Source organism: Durio zibethinus, chromosome 13 (genome assembly GCF_047325235.1).
Source record: "Durio zibethinus cultivar Kanyao isolate XHJ-2024 chromosome 13, ASM4732523v1, whole genome shotgun sequence".
Classification (NCBI taxonomy): Eukaryota; Viridiplantae; Streptophyta; class Magnoliopsida; order Malvales; family Malvaceae; genus Durio; species Durio zibethinus.
The window spans coordinates 10,491,061-10,496,967 of record NC_143174.1 but is presented as its reverse complement, the minus strand read 5'-3'; the positions used below and the strand labels follow the sequence as shown (position 1 = coordinate 10,496,967).

The window sequence follows — 5,907 nt, the reverse complement described above, 5'->3', positions numbered from 1 at the left end:
TAAAACTCCTTTATATTAAGTCTAGTCATGTTATTACACAACAGTTTAATTATGTGAAAAATCATAACCCTTTGGGTTTTCATCCTATTTCACATTAGTAGCAGTATCCACATTTGAATATTTCTCAATAACAACCCACACCACTTTCTGTAAGAAATCTTTCATAAAAACCTCTTGACTTCCATGATAAAAACACAAACTTATTTTATGCAAACCTAGAATACCATGTTCAAAACCCAAGTTGCTACCCTTAACAACCTTGAAATGCAATTTGGCCAAATAGCTAGCCTCTTTAGTACCCGACCTTAGTGAACTTTACTTAATAACATCGAAGTTAACCTTAGGAAGGAAAAGAAAGAACAATGCAAAGAAATCACCCTAACAAGTGGAAAGTAGCTAGTTAGTGGTCTTGTTCAGATTCCACATAAGGGTGCAAGAGATGAGTTTAATGTTGAGAAAAAAAAGGTTGAGGTTCAGAAAAAGAAAAAAGGTAAGGTGGTTAAAAAGATAGTTGAACTGAAATAGATTTCATTATCTAGGTCTGCTTTTTATTGAGTTAAGCCATCTAGGCCTTATATTCCTTTCTCTCAGAGATTATAGAGTAAAAAGATGAAAAACAATTCTCCAAATACTTAGAGGTGTTTAAAAAGCTTCACATAAGCATCTTTTTTATGGATGCTTTAGAGCAAATGCCTACATATGCCAAGTTTATTAAAGACATCATCTCTAGAAAAAAAAGATTGGAAGATTGGGGAACATTGGCTCTTATTAGTAAGTGCAGTTCATTGATTCAGATAGGGCTACCCCTAAAACTAACACTACTAAAAGTTAGAGTATCATTGACAGATTTTTGCTAATGAAATTTTAGTGTTGGTAAATACCAACAGATTACCAATGGATTCTAATTATAAAATAACGCGATATTTACTGATAGAATACCAATGGAAACAATTTTTATCAGTATTTTATAGGTAAAAATTAATCAAGATTTGCAATAGTTGGCATGTGTATTATCGATGGAATAATCCATCGATAAAACATTTTACCGTCTTCAATAATTAAAAAAACAAATTTTTATTACTGTTAAAATTTTTGTCGATAATCTGTCAGTAAATTCATTAAAACTCAAATCCCCCGTTCCCTTTTCGGATAGTTTGCCCGACCCAAAAATCTTCAAATCCCTTAAGTCCTAACCCTTTAAAACTCCCTCTTAACCCCACATCACCAACCATCATCGAATCGACTATTTGCCTATCATTACTAGCATGTTGTTGCCCTTGTCAAGGAAGTAGGTAAAAGGAAACAAGGCTCTAATGAGTTATGCAAAAAAAGATTTACCCTTGTATTGATCTTGTAAAACATTTCTCTTATATGCTAAAATTGATGTCTAAACTTTGCAATTTTAACCAGTGGATATGTAAGGTATCTTTTTACTCTCTCTAACTAATGTTTCTTGACAATAGGCTGTCATTATGTTGGTTATTGATAGAGAAAATGATTGTGTACTTTTCAATAGACAGTCTAGATTTGTACCTTAAATATGGAGTTACTTAGTTGGATTCATAGAGGTAATTGTATTAGGCAACTTCAAACTTTCATCAAGTTTTATCTGTTATGTGTAAGATTAGAGAATATCTTAAATATGAAAATGAAGCAATCTCACATTTATTTTCAATATCCTGGTAAAAAAAAAACAAAAAGCTATTTATTTCTGTAATTTCATCATTGATATCTTATTTTGTCCTTAGCCAAGGGAAAGCTTAGAAGAAGTAGTGAGGAGAGACATGTATGAAGAGACTATTATTGAAGTTGGAGAAATTGTCTACCATAGTTCTCAGCCATGGCCTGGTATCATTTTGCAAGATTGTTTGGATGCATAACATGTTTTTTTCTTCTATTGTCATGTATTTATATTTGATTTGTTTTTTTTTTTAAACTTTGAAGAGAGATATAATAATACTTAATGCATACCATTTATATGTTGATGGTAGTTTAAACTCCAGTTGTCTTGCCAGACATTACGACATCTAATGGTTAGTTACTATTTTGTATTATCTTTTCTTTTCTTTTTAAACTATGTGCTGCTGTAGGTCTTGATATTTGTGCTCTTCTTCTTTTCACTTTTTTATTTTTCTAGCATTCCAATATCCTAGCTCATTTACTCGACTCAATTATGCCTATCATTTGGAAAATAGAAACAGAAAATCTGGTTTGAAAATGGTCTTTTAAAATTCTCTATTTTGTATTTTCTATCTAGTAGCAGTTTATTTTTTTATAAAAGTTTAAAACCTTGTATTATATGCCATTTTTAGTTTCTTGGAACATGTATACAGTCTACATAATGTTTATGCATTCCCCTCGATTCTTATAAGCATAGTCATACCTATTACTTTTTAAAATTATAAATTTGATTTGTTTTCAATCGGTCTGAGTAGCCTACCATGCCAATTAATGGTTAGGTTTTTAGTATATGCAAAATCTCTTGAAATAAATGTGGATAAGAAAGAATTAGAAGGTACTTGAACATGCAAAAGTGTAATGTCATTTACAATTTTTTTTTCTAGGTTGCTTTATTCTTTAAGAACATAGTTTTTAGTCATTTTGGAATGAAATTCTTCTGTTATTTTTCCTCACACCTAGAAATCTAAGTAGTCAACACACATGTGTAGTGTAAACCATGCTTAATCAATTGATAACATAATTTTCAATCTTTTTGCAATGTAATTCTTCTATTTTTCCTAAAAAACTAAGTAGTCAGCACACCTTTGCTACGTAAACCACGCTTAATCAATACTTATGAGATTGATGATGTTCCATTGCATTTTATTTAAATACCGATCACTGTTATTTAGACTTTCGCCATCCTGAATCCTGATTGTCACTTAAGTGAAGCATAGTGTTTTTTAGTGCTGTTAATGTTTATTCAATGGGTTTCTGTTGAAAAACAAACTGTCTGAATGGCTAATACATTAGACATATTGAAGCACGGTTTGAAAGTTTAATTCAAGAGGAGCCAATTTTATGATGCAACAAATTTAGGACTCATTATCAACCATATGGATTTTAATACTTTGCAATAGTTATGTGGATTTGACGATAGATTATAAGAAAGGCTTTTGCTCTGTTAGATGATGTGGTGTAGAAACTCTTGAAACACAATAAATTCCTTGCATTTTGTAATATAATCATAAACATACACGAGTTAAGATAGAAATGGGTTATGGTTAGTGGATTACATGATACACACATACATAGGTAGTGCACGTGCTTGCACATATTTATACTAGAAGCCCCAATAGCAATTTTTGCCTTAAACATGTAAAGGGAAAATTGTTTGCCAGTATTTTACACTTCTACTTGTTTGATTGGGCTTAAATTAGTAACAATGTTGAAATTTTTTGTTTTTCTAGATGCTCAGTGGCACAATAGAGAAGATATAAGGAAGGCATTGGCATTTGCTGAATACAAGAAAACACAAAGAACAGTTACAGCTAAAGTAGATTAGATGTGCAAGGGAGTTGAGAAGGGATAGAGTTTATTTGTAGATTTAACGTGGAAAGTGGGGAACTTGCTCTCAGTTTATTCCTAGGCCATTTGCTATTGCCCATCACCTCATCTCTACCTAGGCTAATTGAAATCCACCAATTGGTGTTGAAGCTCAATTGAAACAGCCCATTAGTTCTATTTCAAATCCATAACATTCTCATTCTCTTCCAAAGGCTATAGAAAATCCTTTGTGCTTGTTCCAGTGCCTCATCAAATGGAGAGTTTGTCCTTTTCTCCTTTCCAAGAATTATCCGAAATAGTAGAAAATCTGACACCTCATATTAGAAAGATATCAATAATTTTTCAAAAGGAAAGAAAGCTATTCCATTTTTAAGGCCATCATAGATGTATAAAAGAGGGAATGGACCATGAAAGTCCACGATCAACAGGTCACATTTAACATTTTTAAGGCCTTAAAATATCCTAATGACTTAGATTAGTGTTTGAGGATAGAAGTGCTTAATAAGATAGTGGATAATGTTTTTAATATTGAGCACCAAATCTCTCACCTTAAGAAAACCTTTGATATCGATAGTGTAGTTGATATGGATATAAGTGATAATGAAGATATAGTGATGGTCTTTACATTTTGATTTGCCCCTGATAGTGTTGAACCATTGATGTCTTTGAGTCTCTCTTTAAATATTAAAGCCGTTTATTATAAAGCCACAGATTCTAGAGCTTAAACCATTACCATCTCATCTTAGGTGTTTACTTAGGAAAAGATGACACTTTGCCTATGATCATTTCAGCTTCTTTAAATGATGATCAAGAGGCTAAGTTGTTGTTTGTATTGGGGGAACATAAGTTGGCTTTAAGGCGATCCATATCAGACATTAGAGGAATCAATCCATATTTTTACGTGCATAAAAGTTTGATGGAAGATAGATATAGGTTGACCATAAAGCCCACATGTCGTCTAGATCGAACCATTAAAGAGGTGATCACTACAGAGGTTTAGGTTTTTAGTGGCATTTTTTTCAACGTTTAGTGATGTTTATAAACACCACTAAAAGATTTATGGTGTTTGTAAAAAACGTCAGTAAGAGTGTTGGCTATACATGCATCGAGGAACTATTTTAGCGACGTTTGTATATCGAAAATGCTGCTAATTAGTGGCATTTTTATCATAAAAATGCCGTTAATATGATGGCATTTATATGATAAGATGCCACTAATTAGTGGCGTTTGTATAAAAAAAAACACCGCTAATTAAGCAGCGTTTTTATGATTGGAACTTGCTAATTTAACAACATTTTTTTATAAGAAAATCGTTACTTTTAGTGGTATTTTATGATACAAACCCCACTAAATTTAGAATTTAGCGACATTCTTAAACGCGAACATCATGAAATTAAAAATTTTACTTTTTTTTATAAAAAATTTTCTATTAATATTTATTATTTTCATTAACAAGAAATGTTAAAAGAAATAAAAATAAACTTAAATTCAAAAACTAAAATTAATAAATACTTAATTCATGTTCAGATATGTATCTAATTAACACAAAGTTTAATAATTAGTATAATAACATTCAAATTTGTTTAATACATTAACAAAAGAAATTAAAATGTATGAAATTGATGACTGCATAGATTTGAAAGACTGTCATTTGATAAAGGAATTTTTCCACCTTGGTCACTAGCGTGCTCAGGAACCTACTGAATAATATCATATAAGTTTTAACACTTAATAATAAGCTTTTTTTTATTAAAAAATATAAATATTTACTAAATATAATACTTGAGTTGGTGGACCATCGAGATTAGTTCTTGAAAATTATTGTTGCACAAAATTCATAAGATGATCGAATCGATCATGCAACTGCTGAAATTTTACACGCTCTTGCTTCATTCTAGCATGTTCTTCTTCAATTTTTGAATGCTCATATTGTCTTTTGGCTTTCATTTGTTGGAAACATTGTTGCATAGTTTGCAACTCCTCTTTTAATATGAAAATGTCTCACAAAAACTGACTTGCAGAAAATGTAATTGCTAAGAGCTATGTCCATAGTAGGTAGATGATGTTGGACTTAATCTAAGGCCTCAGACCCGTCCATGCCTTTCTTTTCTAGCAATTTCTATGAAAATCTAATTTTTCAATTTTTACATGTTGATAAAACCATCGAATGCTACTTCAATCTCAGCAGCCATTTTCTCTTTTACTTTCTTCTGTAAATTAATCATATAAAACTATCAAATTTAATGATTAATTGATAATATGTTAAAAAGTGTAAATATTTACTTTTTGTTAAAACAGATGTTACAAATTACCATAATTTCTTATGTTTTGATATTCAGGTAAGATTTATCTTTTTTTTTTGTTAAGCGAAAAAGTTTCACTCATCCAAATTTACCATCC

At 30.8% G+C, this 5,907-nt stretch overlaps 1 pseudogene; it reads left to right on the top strand.

Moving 5' to 3' along the window:
• Positions 1–1,472: 1,472 nt before the first annotated feature.
• On the top strand, positions 1,473–3,626 carry LOC149515322 (nudix hydrolase 19, chloroplastic-like; annotated as a pseudogene).
• The last annotated feature ends 2,281 nt before the right edge of the window (positions 3,627–5,907 follow it).